Below are 19,428 nucleotides of genomic sequence, written 5' to 3'. Positions count from 1 at the left end.
ATTTGTGGCAGTCTAGGTATATTATTACAGCTATCCAAAATATGAACCATTTTCTCTATTGTTTAATTTATAGCCATCAGCTGTAAATTAAATGTGAGTTTTATTGAAATCTTTTGGGAAGTGATCTTTTAAGAGAAAATATCAAGGAATTCTGAAGACAGAACTGTACTGTGAAAGGTAATTCCATGGCCAGTTTGTAGGCTACTTTTGTTTGGTGTCCCTGTTGAAATTTTATAACTCAGTAATATTGGTATGTCCTTTTCTGGCAAAGTCTGCCCCTTTTTCTCCCCCCCCCCATCTTCTCTGTTTTTAAATTGAGCTTGTTTGTTCCTTCCTTTGCGAAGCTCTGCTCCTGCAGCTTCGCCCCCTGCCTTCCCTTATAGACAGGGAAATTTGGCCCCAAAGCATCAGGTATCCCATGCTCTCAAGGCACATCTTTTTGGATGAGAGAGTAATGCCTTTCTAGTCCCTCTGCATGAGGCTAGTGTGGATAAGAAACACTTGGGTTCTGTGTATTTCAAGGAATTTATTCGGTACTATAGCCACTTTGTAGGGTATGTCAGAATTCTGTTACTTGTGCACAGACTGATTTTTCCCAAGTTATTTTGTTGGGGAGTCTGTTCTGTATTTGGGAACCAGTGCATACTGTTACAGTAAACCGTGGGAGCCGGGTCTCTTTCTCTCCTCCCCTTGCAGCCATTTGTTTTCCATGTCCTACATGCAACTTGTATTACAATTTATTTTTCATGCCAATAAAAGCTTTTACTGTAAAATGCAGCCTAATGATTCCTTCAGCTGGAAGCTGGAAGGCCTGAAGTTGAAGAAGATTCTAGTGGTGTGGACAGCAGAGCCTACTCTTTGTAAAAGATTGGTGCCCAAGATAACCTTGCCTTTTGTGCCTTTGTTTCCAAACTAGGCATCGTTTCCATTCTGCCAGGCTAAAAATAGAATCCGAGAATTCCATTAAAGCAAGAACCGGTTATTGGAATATAGATTCGGGAGGCTTGGCTTGTCAGAAAGCAGGCACAAAGGCAGTTTTGTCTGACAGACGTTTTTTATGTTTAGGGATGTGGGAAGCTGTTTGCTGTTTGCCTTTGATTTCAAGCCAGCATTGTAGTGCATTTTGTTTGTCTGAAGCAGGCATCAGGTGTAATAGGATTATGCACTGTGTTTATACAGTCCTGGCTTCCATAGCCCTCTAATAATGCTCAGTTATTCATTTTTCTCTTATAAGTTAAAATAGATACTATGGGTTAGGTCTACCAGAAGTCATCTATTTTATATGAAATGTAGTTTTTCTGTGTTTTGAACTTACCGGATCATGACAGAGATAGAAGTGAGCAAAAGGCAAATTATAAACTTTCTTGAAAAAAAATTCCCTTTAGTAGCATATATGCTGAGGTTCTTTTTTTTTTTTTTTTTGAATTCTGTTACTATTTTCATCTGCAGACAATCACAGCACAATGTGATGGGTGTCAGCACGGGGCACATTTGTTCAGGCAGCCTTTTAATAGGTCCTTTTGACTGAGGCTTTTAATTGGATCTTTTATGTGACAGTTGAACAGTATCTTTTACAAGCATATAAGTAAGGTGAAGTGCACAGAATTGATGGGTTTTGACCCAGCTCTGCGGTTGTAATTGGATGATGGGAAGTGGCATGTGGCAATAAGGTGCTATAGAAAAGGGGGGTCTTAACAAGTGTGTGTTAGTAGATGTTTTGGAAGTCTACAAAGTTTCAAATCTTTAATTTAACTTAGTTGCAAGGAATTTGTATCTTTCCCCCTCTCATAGCTTAGAAACTGTGTTCACGCATCCCATTTTTTTTGCTGTAGTTAAGGGAGCTCTGGCTCCAGTGCAGGTGTTCAGATCTTTTTACTTTTCCAAACTTTTTTTTTTTCCATTGTCTGAAATGAAGAGCAATTCACCTGGTATATTGGGCCAGCACCACTGGACATAGCTATACAGAATATATTATTATTATTACCTCGCTTTGGCAGTGGTAAGATGAGCCTGAGGCCCAGGATTAGTCTGTTGAAGCAACGTTAACCTCCTGGATTCTGGTGTGCCAGAAAGATTATGTCGTGGTTTAAGCCCGGCCGGTAACAAAGCACCACGAAGCCGCTTGCTCACTCCTCCCCCCCAGCCCCGGTGGGATGAGGAGGAGAAAATATAAAGAAAAGCTCGTGGGTCGAGACAAGGACAGGGAGGGATCACTCACCACTTATGGTCACGGGCAAAAGACAGGCTCAACTTGGGGAAGAAACAAAATCAATTTAATTTACTACCAATCAAATCAAAACAGGATAATGAGAAGTAAAACCAAACCTTAAAACACCTTCCCCCCACCCCTTCCTCCTTCCCGGCTCAACTCCACTCCGAATTTTCTCTACCTCCTCCCCCCCAGCAGCACTGGGGGATGGGGAATGGGGGTTGGGGTCAGTTCATCACACCTTGTCTCTGCCGCTCCTTCCTCCTCAGGGGGAGGACTCCTCACTCTTCCCCCGCTCCAGCGTGGGGTCACTCCCACGGGAGACAGTTCTTCACGAACTTCTCCAACGTGAGTCCTTTCCATGGGCTGCAGTCCTTCAGGCACAGGCTGCTCCAGTGCGGGCTTTCCCATGGAGTCCCGGCCATCTTGGGGGGCATCCCCCTGCTCTGGCGTGGGCTCCTCTCTCCCCAGGCTGCAGGTGGGCATCTGGTCCCCCGCTCCCCTCCATGGGCTGGGGGGGGACAGCCTGCCGTCTCACCACGGGCTGCAGGGGCACCCCCTGCTCCCCCGCTCCTCCTCCCCCTCCTTCTTCACTGACCTCGGTGTCTGCAGAGGGGCTCCTCTCACGTTCCAATCCCACTACTCACTACCAGTTTCCCTTCTTAAATCTGTTCTCCCAGAGGCGCTGCCACCGTTGCTGATGGGCTCTGCCTTGGCCAGAGGCGGGTCTGACTTGGAGCCTGGGAAGCTTGGAGCAGCTTCTCACAGGAGCCACCCCTGCAGCCCTTCCCCCGCTGCCAAAACCCCACCACACAAACCCAAAACACTGCACAATTCCCTTTCTTCTGTACTGCCCCTTAATTGGACAAACAAAATTGCTTTTGTTGCTGTGCAAACAGCTAGACCCTCTTGCTGGCATCGTTTAAATGTGTACTGGTTCCCTGAGCTTGTTTACTGTCCCATGCTATGCTTTCTAATAGCTGAACCGGAACAACTAGATGCGGATGAGTAGTGGGGAACTGTATAAAAGAATGGATGGGAGCTGCTAGCATTGTAAATTTCTGCAGTGTTAATGAAAGCAGGCAGTTGGGTAGAAGGTACAGACTTTATTATGGTCTGAACAAAGGAAACAATTCAGTATGCGAACACTTCTCACTGGACGTAAGAAAATCCACTTTGTTTCTCAGTATAGATATTTGTAAAAGTTGTTACCTATTCTGAGTTTCAGCACTCAAAGCATTCTTAGCCTGCTATGAGGTTTGTTCAGGTCCGTCGCAACTAGAAAGCTGACCATACACACTGGAGAGCCTGAAATGGCTGGGTAGGTGGGGTCGGAAGGAGGCTCTAGGTTTTCTGGAGGATTCAAAAAAATTATTTCTTTTCTTTTTCACTTGCTGAGATGTCCTGCTGAAGGTCTGCTTAAATACAGAATCACCTGGAGAGTCAGATCCAGGTGAGATTCTCTGTTGTCACCTAAGACTGACAACAAAGAGGTAAAGACTGGGAATCAGAGCAGCCATCAGACCTCCCGCTTCTTTAACATATTTCTTGCAAACACTGAGGATTTCTATGCATTAGATGCTTCCTTCCCCTGAACAAACAGATCTCCTTCCTGGGGCTTGCAGCCATTCTCAGCCATGTAGGGAGAAAGCTAGAAATAAACAACACTGGAGTTGAGTCCTGCATTAGCTGACTCCCACTGGTAGAGATAGCCTTGCTTAACCTCCGTGATGTTAGGGAGGCTGTTTTTCCATGGCTGTTATCCATTCTTTAGCAGCTAAATCACAGAGTGCATGTGCCTGGCCAAAACATGGACACCTGAGTCTGACTGAAAATTTACATTTCATAGGAAAAATGGCTTTCTGGATTTCTTTTCCTTACAGATGCATATGAGACAGGGTGAGAAAGAGAGTTCAGAAACAAATGGCGAAGAGACGCATGAGCCTCTGCTAGGGCAAGAGCATTAAGCACACTTCTGAGCCAGGCTTTCAGCTGGCAGAATTTTGGAAGCAGAGCTGCAGCTCTGGGTATTTGATTCTTCCTGTGTTCAAGCAGACAGGACTGTGTATGTGCTTCTAAAGAGCAGAAATGTAAAGACAGCCTAACTGAATCACCAAATTTTCCTTCTATGAGAAGTAACCTGCAAGACTCTGGGTTTTGCACATTTGTTCCATCCAAAAGAAAGAGATTCCCAAAGGACAAGGTAACCCTATGATCCTCAGGTTATGCTGTTTATGGGGAGCCACTGGGTAGCAAATGTCAGCAATCAATCTTGTTACAAGGAAATTAATAGGAGATTCCAACATTCCTACCAAAACTTAGGACAGAAAAGCATGCTTGCTTATATGACCAAAAAGGTCACTCATAAAGAAATCTTTCTTCAAAGGGCAGTTTGGGGGGGAAGAAAAATAAGGCAGTGAGGCTGTCATTGCCACTGTAATTATGCAGCAATCAGGTTTGAGAGAGAACATTCAGATCTACAGAAATCACACACACAGCTGTTGGCTGAAACTTTCCAATTCACCAGAAACTGCATTTAAAACTTCTGATGATAAGGAGTACATTTGCAAATCAACATTTAGCTGATTAATAATATCCGTTATACTCTATATTTGAACAATTCTCCCATCTGATCTTTTTTTTGTGTGTGTGTGATGAAGGAAGACTACCAGGACATGCAGTGTGTGAAATGAGTCGTCAGACTGCAGTATATAAATCACTCCAGAGTGGCAGAGGCTTCACACACACCCAAGCTGAAAATTCAGTGGATGGTGGGCTACACGTACGACCACTGTTGCTGCTGTACGTGGTACCTAAGGAAAAAAGATTGGGAACCCCTAGTTTACAGTGTGCTAGTGCTTAGGCTATCAGGCTATGTGTCTGAGAGACACATTCATTTCCCCTTCCAAAAGCAAGAAATACGGTGTACAGACATTGAATAAATTACTGTTTAGCAGCTGTTTGACATAGCTGTATGCGCAGTCCCATATGGTGGTAGGCACTAGATAGTTTCCAATTGGTTACCCCCCAGTGACAAATAGAAAAAAACTGCTTTGTTTTTATCATTAAGTAAGGGTGATTCTGTATTGCAGGGTTTGACAGGACGTACGTTCACAGTCTATTTGTCCCACTAATTTGTAATGCTGACAGTAAGTTTGGACATGGGAACAGGAGTTAAGGTTTTATTTTTCTCCTCTTAGTATGAGCCAGAAATATTTCCAGAGTCAAGAGAGATCTTGATTTCTGGTAAACTATTCAGCATGCCTCTAATTGCATTCAGCTTTAGTATCAGCTCACAAAGGAACATTGCACTTTGATTTAGCAAAATGAATGCTGGTGGATGGCCAGAATTTGAATTTTGTAAAATATCATTAGTTATCCTCAGAAGTGCTGTCTCTGTGCTATTCTGAGGTCTGAATATTCAGATGAATTAGAAGGAGATCTCAATTTGCTAAACGACTACGCAGCTGGAGAGTGAGAGTTGCTCATCACTGCCAAAAGACAGAGCAGAGCATGGCCCTTTATGTAATAACATGAGATTTTAATGGGATCCAGAGTTTGGCGATAAAGTTTTCTAAAATGGATGCTATCAGCTCAGCTTGTGACAACAGAGCAACTGATGGCAACTTCAAGATACTATCTAGGCTGTCTTTAGTCCGTTGTCATTAGACTTATCGACCCTAAGCATTTTGATTGGAAGCAGTGATGTGCACACAACTGACTCACAATAGACTGTGTATGTTAGGTTTGCATTATGGTTTCTGTCTGTGGCATCCAATCAGGCTTTGACCTTGCTCAGGAGACAGACAGTTGGAATTTTCCAGCACTTTCTGTGCACTAGCCCTGTGTAAATGGAAAATTACAACTATAGCTGGGGAGATGAGTCAGCCAGTCTTCATGACTCCCAAGTATTCCTGCAAGAGTAGACCCCAAAGCAGATTGTAACAGGAGATGCAGATCATCAGGCTTTCCCAGAAGTCTGTGCGTTTGTATCAGTGATACTACAGGACAGGGTTGCTGCCACCTGTAGAGTCAGGAGACAGTCAGTATAGAATATCCAGTACTCGCTACAGTTACTCACAGAGACTGGAAAAAATAGTTACTAAAGTGGATAGCTGAAAAGTTACGGGCAGATGCATCATGTTCTGTTTGTGGAGGTTTTTTTTTCTCCCAGGGAGATAGCAAGCCTAAGTGTGTGCCTAGCATGGTACTAACACGGAGATCATGTCAGACCAAGGAGATCACCCAAGCCAGTATGTGTTCCACAGTCACAAACCTGTGACAGATAACAAGCAAACTTGCCAACCCTGGAATCATGCAAACGTTCAGCCAACTTAGGAGCAAGGTCCAGGTCTCAGAGGTCTGAAGTCACAGGCTGGGCTTCTCCTGAATCTGCCAATAGCGTGCTTCCCCACCACTCAGCACCTGTGGGAGCAACACAAGAGTCACTTACCTGTATCAGGGTAACTTGGCTGCAATTTTGTTCTCAGAGGGAAATCGTAATGAAGAAAATCTGTTTGAGCACATAGCTGCACTGGCAGAATGTTACTTCATATGCTACACTTCGACTAGCAGTAATTGTTTGTGTTTTAAAATCTATGTGCCCTTACCTACAGTGAGGTGAGAAGAGTCTTCAGGTCTGACCTCTGTACTTGACACGGAGACTATGGGATCCTGAGGAGCTTTGGCAAAGGCAAAGCAGACTCTGTAAAGGCCGGCCTGGCAGATCCTGTAGTGTCATGCCTTTCATACCATTTTTTCTTCATTTACAGGAAGGTCTCCCAAATCATTCCTTGCCAGTTGCAATATGTGATTATGTTGCAAATAATCCTGTTGAATACACAAAATAAGCAGTCTTCTATATGAACGCTAACCGCATTAGGTTCTTAACAAAGCAACATTTTATTCCAAGTTTTTTCAGCACAATTTATAACTATGCATGCAGTAACTTACACATCTTCAGTCTGTTTCAACACTACTACTACAGTTTCAAATTATGTTCTAAAAATAGCCACAGAGTTGTCATTTATCAGTCACTATTTACAACACGTGCAGATTTGTATTCTTTGGTACTTTTAAGACTCACTGTTTTTTCTCTTTTCAGATTTTATTTCAAGCATGAAATTTGATTATAGTGCTGTTCATTAAAATAAATGGCATTCGCACCTGCATTTATTCTACAGTTTTCTGTCATAAGTTTCTGGAACTGTACCCAGACATTTCACCAATAATACCTATACTACACATTTTAAAAATAGTTTGATTTGTCCTTTTTGCATTCAAGGCAAATGAAACAGAGAAAACACACCCATACCTACTACCAACCATCATCCTGAAGTGACTGCTTTACTTTCAAAACCATCCTTTCAACTTAAAGTTTGTGCTCTCTCTCCTCCACACATAGATTCTTTATTTCTTTCTCCTTCTCTGTTAAATAACTTACGGACTTCACATATCAATATGTAAACATCTGACCACATTTCCAGCTAAGAGGTATTCAGCTTTTACCACACAGCAAGTGAGTTCTCAAAATACAGAAAGAAAGATAAAATAGGTGTGATTATAATAGAAACCCTTAATAAATACAACATCTTCTGGAATATTTAAAAACAATGCTAATGACCAAGTGACGTGCAGACTGTAAATCATGTAAGCTCCCCATTTTTCTCCAAATGCCAGTACTTTTTGATTGTAGTGGGTCAGAATTACCTCTCCCAGTTTGATTTTCTTTAGAAAGGGAGACAAAATGAAACGTCCCTCTTCCCTGTACTGTGCATGGAGTTGGAATCAGGCAGGAAACTAGTTCAGTTTGCAGAATACTTTTGTCTTTGTGAATTTTAAGTTACATTTCCAAATTTAAAAATAATACCAGGTATTGAGTCAGTTTCCTGCAATGCAAGTCTGACCTTTCGAATCGTTCCCTTGTCCTGCTTTTATTATCTTGCACTTGTCGCCTAGCAGGCTGCCCCATAGACAATAACCTAACAACACTAGCCCTCATTTCATAAAGTTTTATGATTGGCAAGTTGCTTAAGTTAATGTTTGGACATCTGGTCAGAGGAATGCTGTGTATTTTTTTGTATAGTATATTTTAAAAACTTCATTACTACTACTACAACACACTTCAGGTGTGTTGACTGCTCAATTCTTTGTCCATTTTACTGAATCATAAATGTGCAAACAAAACAAAACAAAACAGGAAGACTGGCGTTGTTAAACCTCCAAGAAAGGCTATAATGTATCAGAAAAGGTATTTGTTAAGACTTTTGGTACATCCTCATACTGAATAATTTTTGAATGCATGCATGAATCCCAAGCCAAATTGCTTCTTTTGTTTTGATTCTTGTTCATTTTTTTTAATCTTTTATTACTGCATCATCTTACATCAGCTGCAATTGATACACCTGCCTATTATTCCCCATAGTAATAAGAATAACTACAGTGCATAATCAAAAATACATGTTTGCATTAAACACAAGTTCCTTGTATTTAAATCTCCTGGAACTGGAAGAAAAACAGACATGGTTAACCAGCTACAAATCATTAACCGGGTATTCCTAGTACTCCCTGCTGTGCATACCATAGTCTCTACACCACAGCTCTTCTTGAAAATTTACTGGCATAATTCATTTAATTAGGTGTTTTTTATCTGCTGAACTATGCTATAGGCACTAAGCCTTTTTAAAGAAATAGTTTCTCTACAGGTAGTATCCCCCCAAAAAATTGCTACCAGGGACTCAGGACAGACAAGATGGCCCCTTGGGCTTGGAGCCAAATCAAGGCTGAAAAGTGCCTCAGAATGCCACTGCTGAATGACAGATTAAGTAATTACTGTTGTTAATAAGACCACCACTGTATCCTCAACTCATGTTCCAGGTCACCAGGAAGTGTTCCAAAAAAGGGTGTAGGGCTGCTTGTTATTGCCCCCTCTCATTACAGGATGGGTTGTTGAAATACCCCTCACCATTGGCACTGAACAGCTCTTTGCAATCCCTATGGAAGTGACCCAGAAAAACACAGACAGCCCTGGGAATGTCGGTGACATACAAGAATCACAAAAAGTAACTGATAGTCTCTATAAACAAAAGTTCAAGGAGATTGAGCAAACGCCAAGACCAGGAACCCCACAGTCATAAGACCTGGAGTATTTATCTAGCTTACTTATGGAGGACTTTATCTGTGAAGAAAAGCCCTGCCATAACAATCAGCCAAGACAATTACTTGGGACTTAGCGAGTCCTAGCGGTTAACCACATCTAGAAAAATCCACAGTAGCCCTTCTGAGTAGAAGTCTGCATGTACAGCAGTCTGTGAGCCCTGATGCAGCAGTACAGCACCCTTCCACCCTGTGATAATAGATAAGCGTTTGTTAATCAAATCTTGCTTATGTTAGTAGAAAAAACAGATGTCGGCCTTGAAACAGGAAGGAGTGGGTCTTGCATTAACTACAGATAACCGGTAATGTAAACAATGTTGGTGCAAGCCTTGTGTTTATACAAAAGGTAGTAAAACATGCATGTGTCAAGCGAGGGGCCCAGGGTGGTCACAGGAGGAAGACCTGGGGCCTACAAAAGGTAATAAAACACGCATGTGTCAAGTGAGGGGCACAGGGCAGTCACAGGAGGAAGACTTGGGGGCCTTCATCCCAGCAATCACCAGGAGGCAGAAAAAGACCCCCCTAGCAACAGATCGGCGCAGACGCGGAGTACACTAAGGAAGATACGTATACCGAAAATTACACGTATACCGGAAATAGAGGACTATAAGAACTGTGGCTACGGGAAGGGGGGTTGCGAGCCGTTGGTAGAGCAGTGGCTCCCCAGCCGCCCAGCGCTGTTTTGCCTATTTACCGCTTGCTTAATAAATTACTTCTAATTATTCACCACAGTCGGCTCCTGGACCTTTGTCCAAACTTGTAACAACCCCACACCTTACGTTTTCCTCAGGGTAGTATATTTGAAGCATATATTATGCAGCAGGGCTTCTGTATGAAAGTGGTGCTTGTATATCTGGTCAGTTCCCATTTCAGTTGTTGGCCATCCAGGTTTTTGCAAGCTGGATTGCTATACCTTCACTGTCCGTGCTGCACAAGTTGAATAGGATACTCATTATTCAAATGAGAGTTTATTTTAGTACCCAGGTACTGCCATCCACATTGTTCAGTGGTACATCAGTGAGAAATAGCCCTTTGGAACAAGACATCTAGCAGCAGGTGGGAAGCCTGTGGTTTATTCGCAAGTGCCCAGCTATTACCCTGCCAAAAACGTGTACATTTCTAGCCCTGCCAATCAGCAGATAAACATCAATGAGCATATTATTCAGAATCGGTTAGTACTCAGTTAATACAGAAGGTAATAGCAGTCCTGACAAAATTCAAAACCCATTTAAGAATTTTAATTTTCAAAAGCTGTTCTCTTAAAAAGTAACGATTAGCTTAGCAATAAAATGCAGCGGTTCCCCACCTGCTACTCTGGTTAGCACTAACAAAGCCCCATCAAAGCTCTGCAGGCTCCCAGATGACCTGGTAGGACAGTATTGCCCAGGTAGCCACTGCAGTGGCCAGCTGACAGCAAAGCAGCATGCACATGGAGTTAATAACCAGCAAAAGTCCCCAGCCCTTTCAGGAAAAGCTATGGTGTCTGCTTTGTATTACACTCCTTCTCAGCAGTGCTTTGAAGAAATGATTACTTAAGTTTTGTGAAGTGCTGTTAATATGCAACCCTACCTAGCAGGGACACAGAAAAAAGGAGAGAGATTGGGGAGATTATGTGGGAGAAACTGCAAACAGAGAAGGAAAATATCTTACTATTCTGAATTTCTGAGTGATGCTGTGAAGTTAGACACCAACTTTTCCCACATCACTGGGAACCACAGGACATCATCACCCATATGCCTCTGGAAAGCTGATTCTTTCTACAAACATGACACAATTTCATATTCAGTCTACAGTTTCGATGCCCTGACCATTCAACTGCCTGGTTCTTGCAGCTTTGATAGCGCTTCCTCAGGTGCCAAGGTGTCACGACCCAGACTGGACAGACCAGGGAGTTGTGTTTAATTCGAAATTCCCTCGGGCTAAATTAAGGTGAAACGACACCAAACGATCAGTTAAAGATTTTATTCATGACAAAAGCAAACTGAACTGGGGAGGCGTGGTGGTAGGTGGCAGGGTTTCTCACAACAGCAATTGGCATAGGACTACTTCTGTAAACCGTGTAACCATATACATCAATTCAGGGAATAAGGAGATCCCCCCCGTTGAGTCGCGAGGTTCAGAGCAGGCCCCCTTGCTTTCCAGACTCCTCCTCAGAGAAGGGTCTAGGGGCGGCTGGATCTACTCTTAGTCTCAGACTTGGTCAACGGTTTATATCTTGAAACAGATGAGGTGTAGGGATTGTGGAAAAGGAAAAAAAAGGAAAGAGAGAAGAAGACAGAGAGAGAAAAAGGAAGAGAGAAAGATTTCACCGGTCCTGGGTCCAGCGTTGGTTCAGTCAGCCGAGGTGTCCAGTCGGCCGAGGGGTCCAGTCCCGGTGGGCTTGCGCACCCGGGGCTTCAGTTGGTGGTGTCCTTTTATCATCCTTGCCCCTCCTTTGGGCGGGCACCCGAACTCGTCAGGTTAATGAGCAGTTTGTGAGCCTTTGGGCCTGGGGGTCGTTTGTGGAGTAACCTCTCCTCCCCTGCAGACAGGGCCATTGTTTGATCTTTGTATCAGAACAGGGAGCTGCGCACCCTCCAGCACGCCCTCCCCCTCCTGTTGCTGATGTCTGAGCTGATGGGCTTTTCACCTTGGTTCCTTGCTGTGCAGGGTTTGTCTTTAAGCAGAACTTGCCCCACCACAATGTTTGAGACATTCACTCTTTCAGTCTCTCACACAAGGTGACTGCAAGACAGTCAGCATGCTTCCTTCTCCCTGCACAATTTCCCCTAACCTGCGGGACTTCCTTCACAAAGCAGGTATCTACTTCTTTGCCTTGTTTTCCTTTGGTTGGGGTTTTTTGGGGGAGAGGAAAGGTCTGCATTTGACAGACTTCATTAACAGCTCATTAACCGGCAAAATGACTCTCTCTGTTTTCAAGGCGGCTGACCCTGTCCTGTGGCGATGGCTGAAGTAGCTGTCCCCTCTCCACAGGGGAAGCGCTGCCATTTTCTCCCCCGCCTCCCCTCCCAGAGGTTTGGGAAAGCGTGCTGCCCCAGCACGCCCATGCCCCTTAGTTTCCCCCACAGCAACAGCTTTCCCCTGCTGCCCCCACCCAACCACACCAAGCGCAGCCTGCCAGCCAAGACCACGAGCCTGTTAAAAACCTTTACAACTTGGCGTTAAACTTCCCTCAGCCCTGTGGGCCCCTCTGCCCTGACCCAGAGGGGAAGGCCAGGCCCAGGGTCGCCCTCCTCAGCCTGGGTGGCCGAGACAGGCCGGATGGCTTTCCCAGGGTACGGAGAAAGACCTCCATGTGGAGGTCTTTAAAACCCTCCTCTGGTTTTTAAAAAAAGCGTAGCTCAAATGTAGTGGTACTTGAATCCATTCATGTGGCCTCGCTACTGAGAAGATAATTTATGAGCACCTTGATTTTGTTAGCTGAAAGCTAACGGCAGTGTCAGCTTATCTTTCCACCCAAACTCCATCTTCTACAGCATCCTAAACGAGTGTGCCAAGCTGCTAAGGGTACAGCTTTTCTCCAGAGGAGCCAAACCTCTGCTCGCTGCCGTGTCAGCTCCAAAGGGTCACAGAGCCAGGGCACGGCTGTGGGGCCAGGCAGAGGCAAGCCCTCCGCTCCTCGGGTCTTGCAGGGAGACTACTCAGGAAAAGCAATGCCTGTCTTAATATTCATCTGTTCTCAGGGACACCTCGGTGACAGTGCAACGTAGCAGCAGAACACCATGCTACTGCAGCTTCTAGAGGTTCGTATGTTAACTAGTAAGGCAAAGGAAGAAAATACTTGCAAAAATCCTCAGCTTATTACCTCTGGCACTTCTGTCAAGTCAGGTAACTCCCAGATGTGGTGTGACAAAGTTGTTTGAGTATCAGTACGCATCAGTGGGTTTGCTTTTTAATCCTATTACTTTGTGGCAATCGGCCTGGACATAATTAAGTGCAGCACCCGCCACGCCCGTGAGCCCGCCGCTCCATCTCCTTGCCAGCAAGGGAAGCCATCCACCGCAGGAAGCTGTCCACTGCAGGTCACCGTGCCGTGGGGCCCCACTGGCACAGGGCTGCACTGCTGCAAGCTGCAATTAATCAACATCAGCCCTGCCCTGAGCCCATCATTTCCGACTCCTGACTCCAGCAATCGATGGGGGCGTCTGTGCTACCCAAAGAGTTTGGTGATAACAATCACACTGCCTCTGCACAAGGGCTCACGCTATCGCATCTCTTGAGCCAGCCGTTCTGCAGTCCTCTTCACTTTTTTTCTCAGAGGCTAAGTGATAAAAACAACCTCCTCAAGGTTACACAGATAGCTGGTGACAGAGTCAAAGAAATAAATTAGGTTTTCGCAATTGCTGGCCCTGCTGCCTTCTGGCCTTTTTGCTACTCTTCAGCTTTCTCTTGAATTTCAGTAAGTCTGCTGGCCATGAACCTGCAGGTTTGTGACTACTGGAAAGGGCAAGCAAGAGCAAGCCAGAGAGAAGCGCAAGACAGAACAGGGGTGTCTGTGGCATGTTCCCTGCCCGCCTATGTAACTGTGTTGGCACAGCAATGCAAACAATATAAAGGCCTCAAATTCTCCTGACCTGCAGGGTGGCTGTGAAAGTCCTGGGAGCAGCACAGGGAAAGGCCAGAAAGAGTTCAGCTGTCAGTGCAGCAGAGGCACGGCAAAGTACAAGTCTTCATGGACTGCAAACATAGGCATTGGCATGCATTGCCCTGATCACCTGCAAATCCCTCATGACTTTGTTAGATCTCAAAGCATGAATGGGCTGAATGAATGACGGCCCCATCTTCTTGTAAAGGATGGATAAAAGCAATCCCATCCACTTTCCAAAGGAATATGGAAAGCAGGCTTTACCTAAATACAAAAGTTTTACCAATTATTTAATTTATAGTTCCATTCGTAAACTCTGCAATATACACTTTTATAATGAACCAAGATTAGACCTTTCTCCCATTTAATATTTTATACTTTATTTTGCAACATAAATTAAGCAAATTTTAATAACTAATACGTACCAGCCATTCTTATACCAGCATGAAAATGTGAACATATGCATGTCCGCTGTTAACACAATACTCCTATACGCCCTGCTATGACAGTATCTTCTTAGATTCACATCTTCTTTTATTCCCCTATAGCTGTGCAGAGAGGATTGAGGTGATCCGTAAGCCAAATGAACGTGTTCCATTACAAAGGCCGTTAACACCCACAGGATTGCTTTCCAAAACGTTTTTAGTTTTGTGGGGTTTTTGTCTGACACCAAAATAGCACAATGGCATTACAGCTAAAATATTGTGTTATATATAGCGTATATATGCATCACCATACTTACTTTCTATCTGTGTATAATATACATACAGTGTGTATGCCTGTATTATAGATACAATAGCTTAACAGTATTTTTTGTATGCTAGCTAGTTTTCACCCTAACTGAACACTAAGAAATGTGTCATAGTAACATACACCACCCTGCCTGTAATTTCAGAGCTAAGGGTCATGCCCCTGTCTCACTCTGGCCTTTGGCAACTCAGCTCCAATTAGCTTACCAGCACTAACAAAAGATTCTCAGCCAAGTGCAGCATGCTTCAAAAAACACCCTGTGTACCATGGGCACTCTAATCAATTTCAATAACACAGGTTTAAAAGTTATTCCCTTCCGGGTGTGAATTTATCATCTTAGTGGGGTTCCATTACAAACTTGGTCTTGGCCACTTCATAAACAATATAAATAAAACTAGACTGAATCTCACAGGCTAAAAGGAATTTCTCAGGTCAATATTGTGCCTAAGAAATTTAACACTTTTGTAATTTAGCAATTTTTTCTACAGATGTTCATAATTATATATAGAGAGATGGTTTATTACATACAAGAGTTTAATATTCCAAAAAATTAGTAGCAACTCATCTCTGAATCTTTCAGTTGTAAGAAATATATTCCTTGGTGCCTTGCCATATATGCTTGCATTTAGAATTGCTGTGTAATGAGGAATAAATTAGGTCTTTTTACTTTGGTTTATAGTTCCCTTTGACTTCACTACACACTGCTTAGTATTCAAGAGATTCTTCAATTAAAAACACTACATGTCATATTGCTGCTGTGATATATGATGTATCTTCAACCCAGCTGACACTAGGAATTGAACTGGTAACCTTTATCACTCAAACAGTCCCTTCATATGTCTCTACAGCTTGAACTAAGGAAACAAGCTTGTCAATGGATCGACTTACATTCAAGATACATCATACACACATCCAATAAATGAGGTAAGTGGATTTTTAGGGAATCTAAACTAGTAAGAGCATGTGTTATATCACTTTCAAATTTGTTCACTCATTGCCATGCAAATACCAATACCAATGAGAACTGATGAGAGGCAATCCACTGCATCCTATGCAGTTTAGCCTCCAGTTCCTTTGAGCAACTGTCAAGTTGTCTTCCTTTCTGGTCCTCAGAAGAATCCTTTGGCGGTATGGTAGGTCTTGAGGAGCAGCCAGAAAATGATGAAATTCTTCTACAAACACTCAGTGATTCCTTGTCAATAAATCTAATCAAATTCAGAAACAGTAATTCATCTACAAAGAGTGAGTGCTATTATCCAGAGAGAAATGCACCCAAACTGTGGGAGGAAGGAGCACAGGGGTGTTGGAGATAGATGACATAACCTTTCATGACCACGGCCTAATAAGGCATGCAACACATTGTGGCAGGTAGCTATACAACTAAATACTTAATACAAGTCTGCCCAGCTACTAACTTGAAACTCATGTTTTTGTAGTGAGACAGTGAAAGAATGGGGCCTTGGGAATATCGCTATCAGCAAAACGTTCCTCGCAGTACAGAAGCATAATGAAGGACAACAGAGCCTCAGGGAGCCTGGAACATCCCTTTTTGCTCCAGAATAATAAAGGCTGAAAATGGGGATGAGAAAGAGAAAAAAGGAAAAGATGTGAAATCCACTGCTTTGAAGAACATATATCATAAAGCTTGCTGGAGGGTTAAAGGAATTTTCTGGTTGTGCGGTGCTGCTGACGGTATCTGATTACAGGCGGCAAAATGAAAATCTTGGCGCCTGAGGCAACAGTTTACTGCCATTGTCCTTGCACCCTGTCCCGGGGCTTTTTTTTTTAATCTTTACGCATTAACCGACGAATATAGCAGCCGTTCTGCAGCTGAATATAGCTACACTCACTAGAACAACCCCATTTTCATAATCACTGTCCAACTCAGAAGGTAAGGAGAACTTCCACTGCAGAATGACTGCTACTGGACCTCCAGCTTCAACTTTGTGCCTAAGTTTCATTTAAAAGATCTAAAAAAAGTCTTGATTTTATACTTCATGTGCTTACATTTCCAGAAGTTTAGTACTCCCAGCCTGATTTTGACCTAAAGGGAAGCAAGTCACCTAATCAGCAACATAATTTTCTAAACCCTTTTCTAAGTTGTTTTCTACATGTTGCCTATAACTACCAGTGCTTAATTCCAGTGTTTCAGACTGCAGCTCAAATAGGCATGATCACCGGAGGCAACTTCCATCCCCAAGGCACAGCATGCATTTTCTTCCTGATCCTCTCTCTTTTCATATCCTTGCCTAGTTCACCACCTCTGGTGGTTTTACAAATGCTCTGTGGTTTTGTTCTGTTAGGCAAGAAAGAAAAGTGTTAAAAATGCCTTTTCATTGGCTTAACTCTTTAAGGGGTCAGAGTAGTGGAGACGGTTCCCCTTGATACCAGTTTGAATAAATAAGTGGACTAAAGTGCCCCCTTGTGTTTCTCTACCTAAAGCTGAGCGGCTTAAGAAAATATTCTTAAGAATATTTCTATATAGAATATTAATACAGAATATAGAATGTTAAGAAAATAATCTTAAGAAAATATTTAATGGCATACCAGTTGTTAAAACATGAAAGAGCACAGAGACATTCAGAAAATATTTTCGGGACCCAGGCTTCCATGCCATCACTATCACATTTCACAGCGCGAAAAATATGTTAAAATATTTCTAGGCTTTGTTGATCACTTGTCCTGTACTGTACTGCCTCAGCACTGCTACATTTATATCTAAGTTACAGCATAAATCAAGAAAGCATCAGCAGAACAGCGTTACAAAAATAAACACTTATTAAAAAGTCCAAAATGTTACATTTTTGCTTTCGTCCATTTCCTGACGTAGTACCTGTGAAAACAGCAATAAAGCAAGATTTTACATTTAAAAAAAAAAAAATAAAGCAGCAGCAAATATTTAGTATTAAACTGGTATCATTCTGTCAGCTGAATGGGATTGCTTGTATGAGAAGGGATAGCCCCTGTGAATCAAGACTGAGGGGTCAGGCCCTGAAATGTTTCTGTGGATGGCTAGGCTTTCACAGCAGGATATTGTAGCATGTTATATGCTAATGTTAATGTTTAGATCCTGCTTTAGGATCCCTTGTTTGGGGGAAACAATGTGAATGATAACAACAAATCTATTGTTTATTTACGAGGGAGGAAAATACTTAAAAAACCAAATTTAATTTGGAAAAAATTACTCATAGTTTGCATGTAAGAGTTTGCAAAGTAAACACTCAAACCTTCATGTGTCTTTCACTAGGGATATTCCCGACACATCCAGCTTGTCAAGAAGATAAAAATCAAAAGCTGTGTACAAAGCCCATACAGTAAATTCAGACGACTCCAGCAGGAACAGGCCTTCTCACAGCACCCGCCAGCTGTCCTTGGCTGGCAGAGACATCAGGCAGTGCTCATTGCCCGGGCTGTTCAGCTCGCAGCACAGTGTCCCCGTTCAATTACTCCTGCTTTTCTCTGTCCCCACATTTTTGACAGGCAACTCCCTGCAGATCTCTGTTTTAATATTTAACAGCTGAATTGGAGCAGTTGTTTGGGGAAAGAAATGGAGGTTTTAGTATCTGGGAAATTTTTGCCTGGAGACGAATGAGACGTTCCCATTGAAGTGGTTGGCTTACAGTTGCAGAGATTTAAATGTTCATTATTAGGTTGCAGTTCTGGTCTATTGAGATGGATGTAGCACTTGACTCCTTTCACTACAATTGTTTCAGTTCTCTGGAGGGTCAGAAAGATTGCTTTCAGCTCACGGTTTTTCTGTAGACTTTTATTTTCTTCACAGCTCTAGAGGCTCACTTCTTGACCTGAAAGAGTTCTGATCCAAGGAACCTATTTGATGCCCATCAGATTATAAGTTAAATGGGACTCTAACCATAAATACTAACCTTGCCTACCTATAGCAGGCAATGGGATGGGGTGGGCTGGTTTTGAATCTACCAAAATTCAGGGCTTGATATGCGTGCAGAACTCAGCTGTCTATGGAGCATTGCTGGTTTATTTCCCATGGTTCTGGTATCATTTACCACAAGTACATTTTAGGCACAGCCTAAAGTAGACTCCTGCTTACCTGAGCTGCTCCCCACAGATGCACACTGGCTCAGGAGCTATTTGGCCTCTCCTGAAGTGGGGCAATTTGTTTGGCCGTCATATCTCCCAGAGGACTCCAAGCTCTGCAGCAATCTACGTGGTGGTTCTCAAAATCCACAGTCCCATTCCCTTCCTCCCTCCCTCCCTCTGCTGTGACGGGATGTTTTTTGAAAGCTCAGATTTTCACAGCCTGTTCTTTTCCTCTTTCCTCCTCTAGTACCACATTTATAAGCCAATTCTGGCAAATCCATACCTGTTTCACAACTACTGGGTAGAATTCAGGAACCCTGAAGCGGGGTTCATTGGTCTCACTGATCCCACCCTACAATCTCAGACAGGAGCTGTCAGTCACATCTGATCAAGCTGGCAAAAGAGATGAAAGACTGAAAGTGGACTGAGACAGCTTCCCAGACCAACAAAGGAGTTACAGCTGAAAACTGATTTTGTCTTTGGTGACAGAAATCCCTTTCTAAAAGATAGAGTCTGAATTAACAAAAGTAGCTATTTGGGTTTATTAATATTCAAAACTACAGCCATGATTAATAGCAGGGAATGGCTGCCTCTGCTATTATATTGTTATTCTATTATTTTTCAGTTATTACTGTGTCATAGTCTTTTATATTTTGATGTCTTCTCTATTCTG

At 43.1% G+C, this 19,428-nt stretch overlaps 1 protein-coding gene across 1 annotated transcript in view; it reads left to right on the top strand.

The window, feature by feature from the left end:
• Positions 1-16,302, top strand: part of LOC128136710 (uncharacterized) — a 62,182-nt gene extending 45,880 nt beyond the window's left edge. The window contains exons 3-4 of the transcript XR_008233451.1: positions 15,548-15,623; positions 16,136-16,302. The gene's annotated coding sequence lies outside the window, so the exon portion shown is untranslated. The remainder of the gene's footprint in view (positions 1-15,547; positions 15,624-16,135) is intronic.
• The last annotated feature ends 3,126 nt before the right edge of the window (positions 16,303-19,428 follow it).

This window comes from Harpia harpyja, chromosome Z (assembly GCF_026419915.1).
Source record: "Harpia harpyja isolate bHarHar1 chromosome Z, bHarHar1 primary haplotype, whole genome shotgun sequence".
NCBI classification, from domain to species: domain Eukaryota; kingdom Metazoa; phylum Chordata; class Aves; order Accipitriformes; family Accipitridae; genus Harpia; species Harpia harpyja.
The sequence above is the reverse complement of the archived record's forward strand: the minus strand, read 5'-3'. Positions and strand labels throughout refer to the sequence as shown.